Raw genomic sequence first — 20,389 nt, 5'->3', positions numbered from 1 at the left:
CGAAATTCTGGCTCGCAGAACTGTACTTTTCCTCAAAATGATCTGCAGTATTTAAAGTCAATGCGGTAACATGTAGTTATGATACTGCATATTTGAACTCTTGGTAGCTTCAGAAGCTGATAAAATGAACAAAATCCCATCGTCCAAATATCCTTAAAACTGATTCAAATATAGTTTCTTATAAATACACTTTTGAGAGCGAGTTAATGTGCCTAAACTTAACCTGATCCATTTTCAATGGATTTTTGGTACTCAGAGAGTTATGTTTTATGCAATTATTTTGATGGAGGAAAACAAGATACATTTCTAGTTTAAACATTATTTATTCTTCAGATAATCCTCTTCAAATGCAGTAAGTATCAGCTGTGTGCAAAGTGAACCACATTTGGTTTTCAATCACTGAAATGGGTAAAATTCAACAATTTGAACATGGAGCTGCTTTGAGATCCCCATATCTATGGGACTGAACTATATAGGGCCTTGAAAATGAAGATTTCCAAAGGAAAGTTTATTAAGAATGAGAATCTAGAAGGACATTAAGATATCTCGAATACTTTTAGAGTTACAGGCATGCAAACTTTAGAAAAGGAATATTTACGGCACTCAAACAGGTATGTTCTATGCAAATGAGATGGTAGAAAAACATGAGATACATTTCTAGTTTCAACATTATTTGTTCTTCAGATATTCCTTCAGATATTCAGAAAAAAGTATCAGCTTTATTCAAAGTGACCCAAATTTGGTTTTCGACCACTGAAAATGTGTACAATTTACTAATTTACTCATGGAGCCGCATTAAGATCTCCATATCTCTGCGACTGAACTATCGAGGGGCTTTAAAATGAAGATAACAAAAGTAAAGTTTGCTAAGAACCAGAATCTAAAAGGATATTAAGATTTCTTCAATATTTCTTGAGTTACAGGCATGCAAACTTGAGGCAAAAAAACACAAGAATTGCTTTTTTCCCATTTTTGAAGTGTCACCGTTGGCGTATAATAAAACAAAGATTGTTAAAGTCAACAGATTTTACTAATAGACCTACCAATCTCTGTGTAAAAATAAAATAATGATGCTGTCATCTTTCTGAAGTCATTTTTACACCCCTGTAATCTGGCTCCAAATCTCAGGTGAAAATTGTCATTTTTACCCTCCTCTATAAAATAGTGGATTACTCAGTAAATATACATCTGTGACATTTATTATGTTGGCTTTCATCACTATTTGTTTGTCTTTCTACAGAAAAAAAAAAAAAAAATTAACAAAATCAAAAAATTGAGCTGGGGAAGTTTCCGAAATTTGGTTGATTTGACACGGAATAACCCCGCTTCATTACACCATAACAGGCTCTGAGCTGATGAAGAACTTTAATAATGTAGGTGCATTAATCCTGAGTCGTGGCCCACAGGTGTGTGTGTGTGAGACAGAAGCTGTTGTTTTGTGGCCTGTAAGGCTCAGCGGTCGCTCTCCTGCTGGGTTCTTATTAGAGAGAAGGTACATGAGATTCTGCTGCTTCACGCTGATATGAACTGCAGGTACTCTTGATAATTGGCGGCGCTAGTTGAGGACATGCCACACTCTTATCCAATATGGGAAAAATAGCATTTTACCTCTGTCACGGAAAAAAGCCTTCATGCCATTCATATCAGAGGAGAGGGGCATAATAACACAAAATAATGAACTTAGATGTCACGTCTTATATAACATGTTTGGCCACAAATTATGCGCAAACACACACAAGCTGCCTGGCGAGACAGCATTATTTGGTATCACAGCTGTTCCAAACTAGTAGAAAGTTAATAATCACATATTTCTGGCACGGATAAGGATGTCTTAGCATCCCAGAATGCAATGTGCTGACAGAAATGTCAATTATAAATACAAGTATATTTCATTACAGATACAAAACAGTTCTAAATAAAAAACATATGATTTGAGCCAATATATTTGCATTGGTCAGACAACTGACACTGACATTATCAGGAACATACATGCAGACACACACATGGTCTCATGGGAATTTGACTGACCGATAACAGGACACTACACAGAAGCTTTCACGTAGATGTACGCCACCTCATTCCACAGACCTAAAATTCCCATCTTCCTCAACCGCATTCATCTCAATCACACAAGCACTCGGCCCCTCGACTCACTGACTGACAGTCGCAAAGTTAAAAGCCCTCATACACTACAGACAAAAACCCATAGCGTACAGCCGAGCTCCTCATCTCGCTGTTTACATTCTCTAAACACTCCACTCAACTCCACACAGAGCCCATTGACTCCTCTTTGAGGAGCGTGCATGTGACGGCTTTGAAAGGAGAAGGTTGACTCACTTCTGGAAATCTGTCTATTTTCACACTGAAAAGAAACGAGCTTCAGACGCAGCCAAGTTTGGCCACAAAAGGCCCTAATTTGGAAGGAACTTGAGAGCCAATGGAGCTTGAGAGCACTCCCTCGAACCCGGCACTTGGCGTCGGACGCGGTCTGGTCTGAGAGAGAGCGAATGAAGGCTGACACTGTGAGAGCGCTATAGATGACAGGATGGGCCGCTGCATTTGAGTGACAGCTTTCTTTTCAGCAATCACTTTCTATTGAGACGTGAACACAGACAGTGGAGACGTCTCATTGTAACAATGACTGCTGATGAGGTTCCCACAGGTCTATCGCCGCACACACACACAAACACAGAGATGCATTTTTAGGTTGTCATTTTCTCTCTATCAATCAGGGATGCAATGATTTCTGAGCCGTTACCAATATCCGATTATTTAGAATGACATCTGCTGATTGATTACACAGTTTTGAAAGAAATAATATCTTATATTCTCTAAATATCAACATGTTTTCCATGTTTCGGTATAACTGGTCTCAGTTATAAATAGAAAACACATCACTCACATTAACAGAATAACACTTTACAATAAGGTTTCATTTGTTAACATGAACTAACAATGAGCAATACTTTATAATTCTGGTTACTGTTAATCTCAACATTTACTAATACATTTCAAAAATTGCATCTGTTAAAGAGGACTAGGGCTGTCAAAAGTACTGGTACTTCGGTACCAAGTTGGTCCTGAAATTTTAAAAATGCAACGATACCAACTTAAACACCTCTGATTGGCCATTGAGTTCACACGCTCAACAGATACATCTGTGATTGGCCACTGAGTTCACGCGCTCAACAGATACATCTGTGATTGGCCACTGAGTTCACGCGCTCAACAGATACATCTGTGATTGGCCACTGAGTTCACGCGCTCAACAGATACGTCTGTGATTGGCCATTGAGTTCACGCGCTCAACAGATACATCTGTGATTGGCCACTGAGTTCACGCGCTCAACAGATACGTCTGTGATTGGCCATTGAGTTCACGCGCTCAACAGATACATCTGTGATTGGCCATTGAGTTCACGCGCTCAACAGATACATCTGTGATTGGCCATTGAGTTCACACGCTCAACAGATACGTCTGTGATTGGCCATTGAGTTCACGCGCTCAACAGATACATCTGTGATTGGCCATTGAGTTCACACGCTCAACAGATACGTCTGTGATTGGCCATTGAGTTCACGCGCTCAACAGATACATCTGTGATTGGCCATTGAGTTCACGTGCTCAACAGATACGTCTGTGATTGGCCATTGAGTTCACGTGCTCAACAGATACGTCTGTGATTGGCCATTGAGTTCACGCGCTCAACAGATACATCTGTGATTGGCCATTGAGTTCACGCGCTCAACAGATACGTCTGTGATTGGCCATTGAGTTCACGTGCTCAACAGATACGTCTGTGATTGGCCATTGAGTTCACGTGCTCAACAGATACGTCTGTGATTGGCCATTGAGTTCACGCGCTCAACAGATACGTCTGTGATTGGCCACTGAGTTCACGCACTCAACAGATACGTGTCTGATTGGCCATTGAGTTCAAGCGCTCAACAGATACATCTGTGATTGGCCATTGAGTTCACGTGCTCAACAGATACGTCTGTGATTGGCCATTGAGTTCACGCGCTCAACAGATATGTCTGTGATTGGCCATTGAGTTCACGCACTCAACAGATACGTCTCTGATTGGCCATTGAGTTCACTCACTCAACAGATACGTCTCTGATTGGCCATTGAGTTCACACACTCAACAGATATGTCTGTAATTGGCTACAGTTGAATGTAAAAAAAAAAAAAAAAAAAGTCAGTAACACTCTGAATAGTTCCTCTCTCTATAAAACCCCTTCTCCTGAAAAGCGCACTGTGCTCTTGTTTCGGAATGTCACACTCTTAACCGCGGGTGGAAAAAAACAGCGCCTCTTGGACAACACCGCCCCCTTTTGATTGACAAGATATAATCAGCCCTGATCATCAGCTGTTTTTAAACAATCAGTCAATGTGCGGTAATTGCTTTTATGTCTGATAGCGAATATTTGCTGATACATCGGTGCTACATTTTAGCCTTCAATGAAGCTTTGTTTCTTCTTCAGATGAATTTTCCCTCACCTGTTCCTCCCCTGAGCCGAGAGAGAGTCATGATCTCGAACGGTGTAATCATTCTCAGTCGAAGAACTCTCATGATGTACTGATGCAAGATAAACTTCCAGAGAATATGTGTGCCGACGGTGCCGCGCACAAACACGCTCACAGCTGTTCTGTGCCTCATGGGCCGTGCTAGCCACAGGCAGTCGGTGTTCGGTTGTGAATTAGTCCTGCCACTAAAAAGCTCGGCTGTCATTTATAATGTGCGCAGACGTCTTCCACTCACATCTCTTCTGAGTCACTCTGAACCCTGTCTGTTAGCGCTCACAAACACAACTAGAGATAAAACAGAATTGGGTGGTGAAAAACTGCCGACTGAAATTTCATCTTTGATTTCATGAAGATGCGCTGATAATTCAAAAATGCGCACCCACGCAATGCATATGAGCGCACACAGAGATTCTCAGCACAAAAGGGCACTAACACTGTCAAGACATGTCATATTTCACCCCACAATCAAAATTAAGGAATTATTTTTTGCATAATAAAACTGAAACCTATTTTTAGGACATCAACATGACTGTAATTTTCTTTGCTAATTAAAAAAGTTGCACATATTAAGAAACAAACAGTACTTTTGATAAATATCATATATCGAGAAAATACCAGTCTACTAGGAAAAAAAAAAAAAAGGTTTATTTAACAGGAATTGGGTCACCTCCTCATGAGTGTTGACCTGTGGTTGACCTGGTATGACCTAAATATGACCTAAACATATCTTTAAACACAAATTAGTATCATTGTTAGTTTATTAGACTTCCTTGACCTTGCCCTCTCTGACACACACGTTTCCTCACATTTAGTTAATTAAATATGACACCACAAATACGCCGTTCTATTGAAAAACCTATTATTATGGGAACAAATATTTGCACTCTCCAGTACTACCAACACACACAACTGCACGCTCACAAGCCTTTGAAGTGTCAACAGAAAGAAAGTACAACAGAAAAGAGAAAATCCACAGTGTCAGCGAGAGACACACACACAGAGAGAGAGAGACAGACAGAAAGGGAGAGAGAATTTCAATTAGCTTTTCTAATACCAACAGAGGGGCTGGGCTGGCAGGCGGAATGATTTATCAAAGTTATTGCTTCTCTTAATGAGAAAACATGTCACACGCCTGGCTTTGTAGAATGACAAGCTAAAACCAAACAGAGGCAGGAAAAAGGCCCTTTTTTCTTGGAGGGTAAAAACACACACACACACACACACACACACACACACACACACACACACACACAATACCGGAGGCAGACACACTATTGGCGTAATAACAAAGCTCTTCTTCTCAAAGCCGAGGTAAATATCAGGCCTGTGCGCTCCGCTCAGCAATCATTTCATAATACCGAATCCATTATTAGAATATTAATTGCACTCTACATATTGTCATTTCTGTGTTTGTACGTTTGCTTTTAATAATCTGCCAATTGAGAAGGCGAACTCTGTGCTTGTGTAACCCGCCGGAGTCTGTTCCTGCGGTGTGGGAGAGTTTTGTGGCTGGCAGGAGCACAAAGCTGCGATATCACTGAGACAAAGCACTGTGTAGTACTACGGTGAAGAAGATGGCACATTTTCACATTCACAGAGTCACTGCCACATTCATGCAAAATGCTTACTGAGAGACTTTCTCCATATTAAAAAATTAAGATGTTTCTGTGTGCATGAAAGATCTGCTTCTGTATAAATAGACATACATAAATCCTGTAGCAGATCTAGGCAGGTGGAGCTGGGGAGGTGGAGGGGTACCCTATACAGAAAACACTTGAGTATTTAAATGTTGAGCAAGCAATCTCATTGGCTGAAGGATCAGCAGAGGCCAATCAGCTTGTGCCATGTGGGAATTATGTGTCTGAAGTTTGCATGTAAAGGACCTATCAGCCTGCGCCCTCTAGAGTTTCATGACTGAACTATATATATATATATATATATATATATATATATTTGGGCTGTCAAGCAATTACATTTTTAATCTAATTAATTACACAGTGTGGGGATTCATTAATCTAATGAATCACAAATTAATCTCACATTAATCAAATTTGGCTGAGAAACTACCCCCAAAAGATAATTTAAAGTCATTATTGTGTTAAATGAGAAAAGTATCAAATATACATTACAAAAAGTAGCTTTAAAAAAAAAAAAATGTATTTGATTCAACATAGAATTTGTTACACATAAACGTTAAGGCTTCAACAGCCATGAGGTTTTGAAACTACAATACCTTTAATGTTTTTTTCTTATAATTATTAATATGGAAATATGTTTTTTTTTTAATGAAATGACACTCGAAATAAGAAACTAAAACTGCCAGTAGGTGGCGGTAAACGTCTGAATGAGTAAGTCATTGAATCATTCATTCATTTGATTCGTTCAAATGGCTCATTCATTCAGGAATGAAGTAAATGGCTCTCTTTATGAATGAGTCATTGAATCGTTGATTCACCCGATTGATTCGCTTAAAACACGGATTCATTCAAAAATGAAACACTGCTTCTTGGAGACGCACAACAGTTCTGCTCTGGCTTTATAGGTAATATTTTTGTTGGCAAAATTAAGCGAAATCAGACAATATTGTGTGTAAAATGACAATATTAACTTATTTATTGAACTGTTGTATAAAATCAATCTCACATTTGCACGCTATTCGGGACAAAAACAGCACTCGTGTGATATTGCGCTCTACAATACTGATACTACAAATCAGCTAAATTAACAATATGCAGGACAAATTATGATTTAGCTCCAACCACCAAAGACACCAAATAGCATGTAATAGACATTCACAATACTTATTGTAAATAAGTACAGAATTATCCATCCCTCTCCATCACAAACCTCTTCTCAAGTCAGTGTGATCAAATTCACATCATACTGTAAATCAAGAGCTATGAACCCAAGTGAAATGAATGATATGAGGCTTGTGGTGCATCTCTACCGCTGATGTCACTTCCTCCTCAGAGGACAAAAGGTAACAGAGTTCCTCATTCTCATATTTTCAGAATCACACACATTTCAGCCATACCTGAGAATACATGTGCGGCGACGCAGCAGGAGGGCTGGAGCAATTTCCACCCGGGACCCTGCTGACAGATCCGGTGTGTGTGGATTGAAGAAAGTCAGCTGGTTGCTGTATGACTCATGAAACACAATATATCCCACTGATCACGGAATAACATGGAAAACTCTTTGAATTCGCAGTGGATATTCATGTCATTCCACCATGGAGAGGACGGGGCATCTTCAGAGAAGAGAATAAAAAAACAACGAGAGTTTTGAAATAAGGAGAGAACCCTGTCACGGGTGCCGGAGGGAATTCTGTTCAAAAAGAGGATCCGGTGTCTGTAAGAGCTCGTGTGAGGGCCAGGAAGATGGGAACAAATATCTGACAAATCAAAACCACAAAAGTAGATGCTTGTGCACTTCACAGGAGGGTCCGATCCTGCTGGCTCGAGCGGGACCGTCTTTGACCGACACTGACTGACATTCTGCCTTCTGCTGCCGTCCCGAGTGCTTATCCCAGCTGTGACCCACATACTGTACTTAATCCCACCGCTACAATACAGACGCACTTAACCACAAGATCCGCTTTCACACGACAAAAGAGCTTGCTTTAGGAAAAAAAGAGAGGAAGCGAAAGAAGGGGGAAAAAAGAGGAGAGAGTAGGGTGTGGGTAAAGTTACTGAGGTCTGAAAGGGGCATTGACTGTGTGGGGAGGAAATTCTGATAGGAATCAGGCTCAGGTTCGACACAGAGGGGAAGGACTAAAAATGATGTGTAAAAATAAATGTTTTAGTACATAATTTACTCAAGGAAATATGCACATAAAATCTGTGGAATACAAGATTTGCAATTCTCCATATTGCAGGTTATAAGACTCTTGACTCTCAAGTTTTTTGAACAAGGCGATCTATAATAAGACGCATTTGCATAGAAAGGAGGCGTGTTTGCACAGAAAATAATGAAAATTACTTAATTTATATATTTCCCAGCACCATTTCAATGCATTTAATGCCTGATTAAACTAGATGATGGGTGGTTAGTGAATAAGACACATGTTTTTACAGTGGATACCATGAGCAAAAATGACTGTTAGTGAAATGATTTTGACTGAAATCAACACAGTGTTTCCACATGACAACAATTATGGTAAAGAGGGGGTTTCCTTCTCCAGATGACCAGCAGCGAACTCTGCACTCCTGAACAACAGGGATGAAGGGGAAGGGAGAGAGAGAGAGGCCGGTGGAGAGTGAAAGCCTCAGTGGGAGGGTCGGCACTCTCTTTTCCTTCCTCCCCTCACTGCTGTCTGCTCTTATGGCAATGAAAACACCACTGAATGACCTCATCACAAAACACACTACATATTGGTACAGTGAAAAGAACAGAGGAAACTATAGCAAAGTGATGGCATCACACCACAGCACATCATATATTTAGACCATTATATTCCAGTGCCATGGTATTTACATTACATGTCAATGGTGCGTCAAACAATATGTTAATACCAAAGGATTTTGCTTATAGGGTAAAAAAGAGAAGTCTAAACCATTAAAAAAATTAATTTATTAGATCCTTATAAGCATAGTTTCTACCAACATACCATGTATAATAGTGTTAATGTTACCACAACAAAACTGCATTAGTCATTACTAAAACGCACAAATAAAATAAAATAAAATCAAATTGAATGAGATAAAAAAAAAAATAAATAAATAAATAAAATAAATAAAATAAAATAAATAAATAAATATATAAATAAAATTAATGGACTGGCCATCTGTCCAGAGTGTACATATGACAATTTTATAAATTAAACTAAATTAAGCTAAATTCATTAAATAAAATAAAATAAAACAAAATTAAAAATAAGATATTAAAATAATAAATTAAATTAAAAATTAAATTAAAATTAAATTAAATTAAATTAATAATAAAAAAACATAAAATAAATGGCCATCTGTACATATGACAATTATATAAAATAAAATAAAATAATAAAATAAAATAAAATAATAAATTAAATTAAATTAAATTAAATTAAATTAAATTAAATTAAATTAAGTTAAATAAAAAAAAATAAAATGAAGTAAAATTGAAAATAAGATAATAAAATGCTAAATTAAATTAAATTAATAATAAAAAATAATAAAAAATAAAATGCTAAATTAAATTAAGTTAAATTAATAAAATAAAATAATAAAATAAAATATAATAAAGTAAAATTCAAAATAATATAAATAATATAAATAAATAAATAAATAAATAAATAAATAAATAAATAAACAAATAAACAAATAAAACAAAATAAAATAAATTGGACTGGCCATCTGTCCAGGGCTGTCCTAATAATTTATGGCTTCAACAATAACTGCAGCAACAAAGGTACTTGAGCAAAAACTGTGGTTACCATGGTCCATTCCTGAAAAGAAATCCATGCTCAAACAGCCTACCATTCTCTATACTAAATATCTTGTTCCTTGTCCTCTCTGGTTGTAAAACAGGCCGAGGGGCAAGCCACATTTTTAATTTGCCACGAGGGAATTCGGAAAAAGCCTTCATGCAGTAAAACCCTTCAGCACTTTAAACTTCACACCCTCTGTCTCACCCTCCATTTCTCCCACTCTCTGAGCCGAGGTTTCGCTCTGAACCCCGGCACTGCTGCGGGGCAAAGTCCTGTCTGCTCAGAACACACTCTCGCCAATGTGCCATGCATTATGATCTGTGCGTGTGAAGTTACGCCTGCCAGTTTTGCTTAACATTTTATCACTTATCATGTGGAAACACGCCGTCTCTTCTTCGCAGCAGATTAAAAAAAGCCCGTCCCTGCTGTAGGACACTGCATGCTTCTGTCGGCTCAAGGGACGCCTTATTGCTTGACTTTTCTGTCACTCATCTTGAAAACTTCTGTCGTGATGTAGTTCAGGCAGGGCATGGCATCTTAATGAGCTGGATATTCCAACAGAATTTCATATGAGTGGGATGGAATGGACAGACTGGGCAAACACACACAGAGCTGCGTTTACGCTCCTGAGGCGATGTGAACCTGAGAGACTGATGTAATTATCTGAGGTCCCTCTCAGCTGCAGGTGGGCTGCTCTCTCCAGACAATTATATAATTAGTCCTGAGGAACTCGTTACTGGAGAACGTTTTCGTATGAATGCTGGCATAATTGTGTCCGCAGTTGTGATATAAACTGACTTGATGATTTCATCTCTGCGGCTCTGGACACCCTAATGAAATGCATTTTAAATGTTTAAAAAATTCAGAAGTGGGGAATTGTTTGAGATATCGAACCATGCAAATCATTAAACAAGCATGGAGTACTGACTGGTCAATAGAGAAATAGATAGATAGGTTCTATAACTGGTTAAACATTAAAATGCCCCTGCTTTTTTGAGCAGAGTAGACCAATCACAACAGACCGGGTCATCTGACCAATCAGAGCAGAGGAAGCTTTTGGAAAGGAGGAGTTCAGAGAGAACAAATCTTCGAACAAACCATTTTAAGGTGATGTGCAATCAATGTTATGAGAAAATGAAAGTGGGTTTTGACCTATTGATGCATGTAAACCTATGGGACTCCAAAACAAAATTAGGAACCTTTAAAATAGCATAATAGGGTCCCTTTATAATATTAATATTAATATTAATACTAATATTGACTAATTTAATAACTATTGCATGTAATCATTATCAAAGATCAAAATTAGCTGTCATCATAATGTACATTATACTGTTGTGCTGCTAAATTCACTTAGAGCATTTAAAATGTTTTTAGTTTTATTATTAGTATTTATTTAGATTCAATCATTTTAGATTTTTGGACATAACAAGAAAATAATTATCAGCTTATTGATATCAGGCTGAATTTTTAACATCGCGCATCCCTATATTACAGCAACTGCGATGACATAAAACACCACAATATTGTGTATTTCTGCATGTGTGTCGTGGGAGTGCAGAGCGGGAAAACTGCCATTTTCCTGATACAGCTACATCTCCAGTGAGTCACCTCACTTCATTTGATGAAATAAACCCGAGCCCATGTGTGAAGAAAAAGCAAGAGGAACAGGACAAAGACGTGCAAACACACACTTACACACAGACAAAGTCAAACACACACTCACAACACACAAAAAAAGAAAGCAGGGGACTGAATTATGTTTCATTTTTCAGTGTTTGGGATTTGCAAGTAAAATAACCTCCCTGCCAAAATGGAGCGTCTGAATGCATTACACGGGGACAGGTTTATCCTTATGAATACACACGAATGTATAAAAGAATCTGGGAGTGCTTGTGTGTTTGTGACAGGTTGTGTGTGACTGACAGCTGGTGATTTATCTGCTGTAGACCCGTCCTGATGACAGGATACTGATTCATGGCCTCCTCATGCATATGAATGTTAGTGTTGATCTGGAAAAGGAGCCTTATTTACACTGCAAGACTTTATTGAAAAGCGGGAGAGAGATGGAGTTTACTTGACCCCAATAACAGACAAAAGCCAAACTGCCGTACAAATGATGTCAACAGATTTCGCAATGTAAATTAATCTCTTCGAACCTCTCAAAATTATATTCAGAACCTTATGGAGGCCTTCAATTTCATCGACACATCAGGTGTGTCACGCACACACGCATCTGCTAACTCTATTTGCACTTCAATGTTACAATGCTAAATTGAGTTATTTTTCACTGCTTATTGCGCTTAAACCGTCAAACACACACAAAATAATGTCAAAATGCCGGTCTTGGTGAGTATTCACGTAAACACAGTCAGTTATGTTTGAAGTGAACGTAAACAGCTGAGAAAGAAAACGCATGTGTAACAGTATAATGGATCTTAAAGTGACAGCAGCCTAATAAACCTGCTGACAAATTATGAGATAATATTACAAATATCAATATGGCAGTTTTCCCCATGGTATCAATGTCAAGTGGCTAACTTTGGAAAACCACTATCCACAGTGGCTGGTGAGTAAAAATGTTCATGTCAAGCCCTGTACATTAGCTATTTTATAAATATTTCTGATCTTTTTGCAAATAGTGATAGATAAGAGAAGACAGAAGTGATGGAAGAGGGATGAAATGACACAAACCAGAGTCAAATCTCACATCACCCACATAACTAGTATACCCTGCCCTGCCATACACTACCCTAACCCTCCTCCTCCACTTGCCTTCATTCTTCCCTATTTCCCTGTGCCTCCCTCTTCATCCACATTCTTGTCCTCCCACTATCCCTCCTCTCACCATACATATCATTGTCTATCACTCTTATTTGCTCACACTCTGAACCGCAGCTCTCATCACAGATCCCCCTGCCGCACATCTCTGAGTGTGAGCGGCTGGTCTAGAGGTGATGAGTCTGCAGCAAAACTTGTTTAGCCTCCAGACATTTTCAGAGCTCTAAAATACAGCTGTCAGCAGCAGCCTGCAGGGAGCCGCGCTGAAGAGATGAACATGCCCGATTAAGACTTTAATTAATCCCAAAATATTACGATTGCCTGTGAGACTGATAAACTAAAACAGGGTTTTGCAACATCAAAAATATAAGCGACGACAACACATGCCCCACCACATCCCTCACAAGTTTTCCCCTCACAAAATAGCTTTATGGAGGCATGGACAGGTGGAGTCGCTCTCTTTCTCTTCTTCAAGCCTGACACTTCAGATCTTGGATTTTTAAGCTTCTTATTCATTTGGTAGGAGAGATAAGCTAATCCAAAGAAAAAGCATATTTACACAGGAGAAGAAGAGAAAGGTGAAGAATTGAAAAGAGAAACCGCAATCTGTAGTACATCTGTGGTCACCATTCACTTTCATAGTATGCTTGGAAACTCTCCTAGATGACTCAAAAAACAAAGAAAGTCATTCACATGAAAGATTACTATTCATTTAAAGGGATAGTTCCAGAGCAGCTCTAAGACAATCCTCCAAGGTTAGCACAAAAACAGCGTAACGCTGCGGCACACAGGGAAGGAGACCATCAGCAGGGTTTTTGAATGGATGTCAGTGGAGGAGAGGCTTCACTAGTGCTGAAACCCTACTGTAATTATTAAAATTTCCAAGGATCAGCATTCTCCCCTAAAAGTGATCGGGCAGACCAAACCATAAGTCATAGAGAATTACTAAACCCTTAGGTGTAGACTAAAGTGTCTTATATCATTGGAATCCTTGGCTCAGGAGGGACAAAATGCATGCCTCGGTTTCAGTCGTTACTTGTGGAAAAATTTACGGGTATTTTGGAATTTTTGAAAAACCTACTTTTGCAAACTAGTCCTAGGTTTTTGGCCCGATCTGAACCAAACCAGTGCAGCAAGATTTTCTGAAGTCTGATTGTCAATATTTATCAAAAAAAGTTGAAATTTTGATTCACGGTCTCTAAGGGCTGCCAAAACATTCGAAGTGGGCGGAGCCACTTTTACTAAAATGGCTATAACTCATGAACGGAATGAGATATTTTCACCAAACTTGGTACACCTATGTATGGGCTTGGTCTGTTGTTGCATGAATAAGAACGTGGTGACTGGCCACTTGGTGGCGCTATAACATGCAAAAAATTTAAACATGTCTATAACTACACAACACTAAATTAGATTGACTTGAAAATTGGCATGCATTGTCTTTGTCCAAGGTGCCAAGACTGACTTTGAGGACATTCAAGTATCTCAAAAAACACGGTCGGTGGTGGCTAATGAATTTTGAGCAGCTATCAGACAAGGTTAACTAAGGCTGATCGGAACAAAGCTTGCTGGGCCTGTTTGACTCATGGCCCTAGAGGCCTTTGAGAAATTTGAAAGAAATTGGACACGCCTTCCCTTTTTGTCACACATGCCGACAACATTCATACCACATGGTAGAACTCCTCATTTTGAGCAACTTTGACTGGCACTGTCAATCTGATCATTCGTTAAATATTGGAGAGTATTTTAAAAACCTACTTTGGCGAACTAGTCCTAGGTTTTTGGCTCAACCTCGATAACTGTTAAAAAGCTTTAAAAAAATATTTCCTGTGGTAAATTGCCAGTATTGGCTGTAAATTGGACCCCTTTGACTTAATAGTGCAGCTGAAACATTCATCAAAATATCTTCTTTTGTGTTCCACAGTAGAAACATAGTCATGCAGGTTTGGAAACGACATGAGGTTGAATGAATGATGACAGAACTTTTATTTCAGTGAACTGTCCCTTTAAATTTTGCAATTCATATATTCATAAAAAACAAAGGGCTGTAAAACCTCACAGATGGACGTAAACGAGTGATGTACATCTGCCCTCTTCTTTGATAGCGTCTCGTTTAATCCGTGTATTGCATTTACACTCCACGTAAAGAGCAATGCACCCATCCCACACTTAAAAATGAATGAAACGAAAAGAAAAATGACAACAATAGCAGAGAGCTGGTTGAGGCAGAGTGCTAAAAGGATTAGTACTGCATGTCAGCTCTCCATTCATGGGTCACCCACAAGTGCATTGTGGGAGGGCAATTCTACAGTTTTTAGATGAGACAATAAGACAGAATTGAGTGATGGGAAGATTTTTGAGAAAACTGGCTTATTTAAAAATGCAAGATATCTGCCGGCTATGAATACGGACTGGGTGGGTGCGCCGGCGCCAGACGTGCCATGGAGACCTGTAGGCTGGCAAGAGCCTGGCACTCAGACACAGGAGTGGAGCTTTTCATTGTTAAACTTGGCACTGCTATAATTATCAGACATCAAACACATGCACAAAAAATATGAAAAATTAAAAAAACAAAAAAACAAAACACTTCTTTATTGCCAAATTGAGCTGTCACATTATTACATTAATTCTTATCATAAGTCAAAACAAATCACTGAAAATGTGCAACAACTGTCAACTGAAAGAGAACCTAATAAGCACAGATGAATCAGGCTAGTCCAAAAACAGACTAGTCAATTAAATGATTATCTCGATTTTTTCATGTTGGTCAAGTTTCTTTTATTTCCCTTCCTCTTGTTTGTAATGTTGCTTTGAAGGGGATGCGTTTAGAGATGTTGCCTCTCAGAGAGGTTTTTATATGCTGACAGCATGCTGTGATTTAGCATACAAACAGTCTGACAGTAACAAGACAAGTAAAGCTTTCTCAGAGAAGCTGCATCTCTAAATTCACCTAACGATACGTCAGACTTCATTTCAAAAAGCTGGGAGCAATGTTACTGCCATTATGTATTCATTTAGTTTGTTTAAGGACAATGATGGTGATATGATAGTTCTTGGTAATGAGAGAATATTTAGCTGAATTATTTGCTGAGAAATGCGTCTGTACACTATACAATAAACTAGAGTTGGGGTGCTGGAGCTCGGACTCGAGTCCAACTTTTAACGGATTCGGATGCATTTCTACTGGGACTCAGACTTCGAACCTTTGGGACTCAAAAATGTTTTCGAGTGCAACTGAGTCTAGCGCCGTCTGTGAAAGTCGCTCGGGACAGTTGACGGAAATCTGATCGTGTGCATTGTCAACAAAAATCTATCATTAGAATGTGTTTTTAAGTCTTGCGAGTTTAACATTCAAGCAATTATAAATTGTTCAAGCGCAATAAGATGCAAAAGAGAACTGAATTCAGTACTTGCACGCTGTCTGAGATGGTGCACACACCTGAAGAGCACGCGCATGCCTTTAACACGCTTCTACGTGGAGAAATGCACACAAAAATATGTCAAATCACAGGTAAACTCGTCAGAGAAAAGAAGAGATGTCACTGCAAGAGGGAGCGGAGGAATCCGTGTAGCATTCATTCAGTCGTTTTTTTTTATTTAATATTGAAAGTAGAAAAATTAGAAAATTGCTTCTTTTTTGTTTTTTCATTTAAAAAAACCCCCCAAAAAACAAGAATTCAGCTCGATTTATCGAATATACTGAATATACCCATGAAAACACCATGAAAACACGTTTAAAGTCAGTCATGTTGAAGATTATATTCAGAAATGGTGCACATATATGCACACACACAGCACAAGGCAGTTTGACAACATCTGCCTTTATGTCCGTGGGCAGAATATAAAAAATAAACAAATAAACAATTCCAGAGGAACAATTCCCTATCTCCTTAAAAAAACAAAGTCAAAGCCTGGCATTGAAAAGCAGTGAGCCAGAAATCCCAACGTTATCAGTTATCTCAGCTTTATACCTGCCTATATCTCTCACACAAAAACACAAATATTAATCTCTCTCTCACACACACACACACACACACACACACACACACAGCAGTCAAGGACAACACAATAACACATCATAACTAAAGCTTGCGTCTGTCATAAAGTACTATGCAGTACCATGATACAGCTACGATATCAGATGGTAATACTACGGTACTTTGATATACACCATGGGACCAGTCGTCATTAAACAGATGGGGTAAACGCTGAGCTCATCTCCTACAAGGCTTTACCGAGCCTGATAACTCCAAACGGCGCTGTCATAACAGAATAAACACACAAAGAGGAGATGAGAACGGGATTGTCTGGTCTGGTAAATAATAATTTTCATGTCATGTCCTTTTTCTTGTGTGCGGTATCACATATATTCTATTTAAAAGAAATGAAGAGGAGAATGAGAATGAGAAGATATGTTTAAAGTCAGCATGAAATGGAAGTTGCGATAGTATTTTATTCTCTATTGTGATGCATATCCGAGCGCAACGGCTTCTCAAACAAGAACAAATGTAGGGCGGGGCTTGATTCATTGATTGGATGGTTGTGGTTTGCTATTGGTGGATCTCATGTGAGTGACAGGTTGCCCCACCCTCGTCATGAGAGAAGAATAATTATGTGCACAGATAAATTTCTAAATAAACACTGCAATATTCCATAAAAAAATAAGAACTGTCCATTTTGATTTCATGGTGACTTTAACAGTGCTCTCTCCATTTGCTTGAAGGCAGAAAAGCATTTGTGGTAATCTCCAAAAAAGCAGACTAAAGCAGGCCTGACAGGTTGATTGTTAACAAATGGCAAATCTTTTCAATCCTTTTGGAAACACCTGCGTCTCTGATTTTTGGAATGGGAGTGCTATGCCTCGAGCACATGTGGACACAACAGATACAGTAACATGGTAACGAGCCACACATTAAAAAAAATGGTGAGGCGCATTTCTGTCCTTAGAATCACTTGAATCCCATCTCTCCTCTGATGCATGTGGATTTCTCAGATGTTCAAGAGAGACATCAGAAGCGGCTGTTTTTAACAAGCTCTGGCTGTGACTTCTTTGAAAAGTCTTGGTCATTCTCAGCTCCAAACTCAGAGTCTCGAAGAAGGCCACGATGTAACTTCAGACTGGATTCGAAAACCTTGAAAAGTTTGATAGAGCACCACAGGATTGAAACAGAAATAAGATACATACGCACGACAAAAGAGATTTGCTAAAGTAAGAATATTTTCGACTCCAGGAGTTACAACAAACAAAAATAAGCAATTAGAATTGACATTTTGGTGCAAAATAGAGTCTATTTCATGTCAGAGTTATCTTTGCTTGGTTGGTTGGTGTGAAAAGATGGTTTCTGAACTGTTATAGGACTGTGTGCTGTAACAGAATATTGATTTATGTCACTCTGCATCACAACAGGGTTTATTATCGAGGAGAATTTTGTTTTTAAATATTTTAACAGATAAATGTAAAAAAGTATACAGACTTTAAACAGAAAATTATGTAGATTGTCCCATGAAATACTGTGGATCTGACACATGTAAAATTATTATTATCATGATTATTATATCAGGGCTTGACATTAACACCCGCCAACCTGCCAAATGTGTGTGTATTTCAGCAGTGGCATGTGACGCAGTCACTTCTACTAGCCACTTTGAAGGCTTGAAATTTATATATAATATATACGTTTTTCAATTGTAGTCTTTAAAAGGCATTTGAAATAATAAACAAAGTAGTGTTGTCAAAAATATTTAGATAGTGAAATATCCGAAACGCTTCCAATACTCATTTTCAGCAGAATAGAGTCACGACACCAGCTGCTCTTTCTCTCTCTCATCTCTCCGACAGCGAGTCGACACACAAACCACCTCATTTCATTTGCTCCGGATGAATATTGTTGGTGTTACAGGGCTTGAATTTTGACATGGGATTGCATGTATTGCGCATAATTTTACTCATTCTCACAGATTTTGTTCTCACACTCAAAGTGCGCCACATAAAGCCGCCTCTCAGTACTAAATTAAATTCTTTTTCGCTGCTTATTGCGCTTAAACTGTCAAACACACACAAAACAATGTTAAAATGCCGGTCTTGGTGAGTATTCACGTAAACACAGTCAGTTATGTTTGAAGTGAATGTAAACAGTTGAGAAAGAAAACGCATGTGTAACAGTATAATGGATCTTAAAGTGACAGCAGCCTAATAAACCCGCTGACAAATTATGAGATAATATCAGAAATATCTATATGGCAGTTTTTCCCATGGTATCAATGTCAAAATTGTGGCCAGTGAAAATGCTGAGAGGATAGTAACTTTGGAAAACCACTAGACACAGTGGCTGGTGAGCAAAAAAGTCTGTCTGTCTGTCTGTCTATCTAAAAATCACAAACATGAAAGAAACTTTCTCCAGAATTGTGTGTGATATTGGTAAACAACTGCTTTTCACCTCCAAACAAAGGGTTCCAGAATAACTGCCGCATCAAAACCAGCGTCTGCCAATCAATTCCTCCCAAGTGTGTCTGTGCACCCTAAGGCACCAATTCCTGTTCAACTCTCCACCATCTTGTAGCAGAGAGCACCGCGGCCAACTGTGTTCCCTCATGCCTGAACCTGCTGCCCTCTCATCCTCTGCTGCAGGCCTATAATGAGACAGACGGACAGGAATAGTCCAGACGCTCCTGAGATAGGTACTTTCACAATCAGCCTTTACAAAGAGAGGGATCCGCCAAGGCGTCCACCGCCTACCCAGTCCAGCTCTGCTGTAGGAGCAACTGCGGTGCCAGATCGATATCACGCCTTAGGATTCAGACGAGCGGGGTTAACGGAGATAACCGGAGAGAAGAGAGCACTCGAAGGGTGGAGAGGTATGAAAATAACATGCAGGGAGGCGTGATGAGCACAGGGAGATGACGGAAGTGCAAAAGAAATGGTAGGTATGTGAGTGTGAGAGTGAGGGAATACAGTGAAAAGAAGTGGAAGACAATAGACAGGACTGAAATAGCTCTGAAAGAATGATTAGGAGAAGAATCCAAAGTACGATATTTCAAAATAAAATCAATAAATCAACACATTCGGAGACGTCGTGAGCTGCACCTGTGCGAATGAACATACACTGACATACACTGCATTTATTTACTTGCAAACTGTCAAAATAAAAGCTTGATGGTATACCTTTGAAAATTAAAGGGTTAGTTCACCCAAAAATGAAAATAATGTCATCAATTACTCACCGTCATGTCGTTCTACACCTGTAAGACCTTCGTTCATCTTCGGAACACAAATTAAGATATTTTTGATTAAATCCGATGGCTCAGTGAGGCCTGCATTCACAGCAATGGTACTTCCTCTCTCAAGATCCATAAAGGTACTAAAAAACAGTTCATGCGAGTTCAGTAGTTCTACCTTAATATTATAAAGCGACGAGAATACTTTTTGTTCACCAAAAAAAACAAATAAAGACTGTGTAATGTAAAGCTCGAAGGTCTTACGGGTGTAGAACGACATGACGGTGAGTAATTAATGACATTATTTTCATTTTTGGGTGAACTAACCTTTTAACTATTTTAAAATTGTTACTACTGAAATATCTAGTACAGTCATTTTAGAATAAAATAAAATTAGTTTTATTTTTTATTTTCTAGTACAATATTATTACAATATATTTTTAATTTTGTTG

At 38.7% G+C, this 20,389-nt stretch overlaps 1 protein-coding gene and 1 long non-coding RNA gene across 2 annotated transcripts in view; one reads left to right on the top strand and one right to left on the bottom strand.

The window, feature by feature from the left end:
- The window catches only part of hs6st1a (heparan sulfate 6-O-sulfotransferase 1a), a 136,854-nt gene that overhangs the window by 16,386 nt on the left and 100,079 nt on the right, over window positions 1-20,389 (bottom strand). The window lies entirely within an intron of this gene.
- On the top strand, window positions 9,711-12,383 carry LOC127524759 (uncharacterized). Its single transcript, XR_007933162.1, has 3 exons — window positions 9,711-10,626; window positions 10,943-11,048; window positions 11,439-12,383. It is a non-coding gene; the product is annotated as an uncharacterized LOC127524759 (long non-coding RNA).

The sequence above is a fragment of the Ctenopharyngodon idella genome, chromosome 2 (genome assembly GCF_019924925.1).
Source record: "Ctenopharyngodon idella isolate HZGC_01 chromosome 2, HZGC01, whole genome shotgun sequence".
NCBI classification, from domain to species: Eukaryota; Metazoa; Chordata; class Actinopteri; order Cypriniformes; family Xenocyprididae; genus Ctenopharyngodon; species Ctenopharyngodon idella.
Note: the sequence above shows the minus strand (reverse complement) of the source record. Positions and strands in the feature narration are given on the sequence as shown.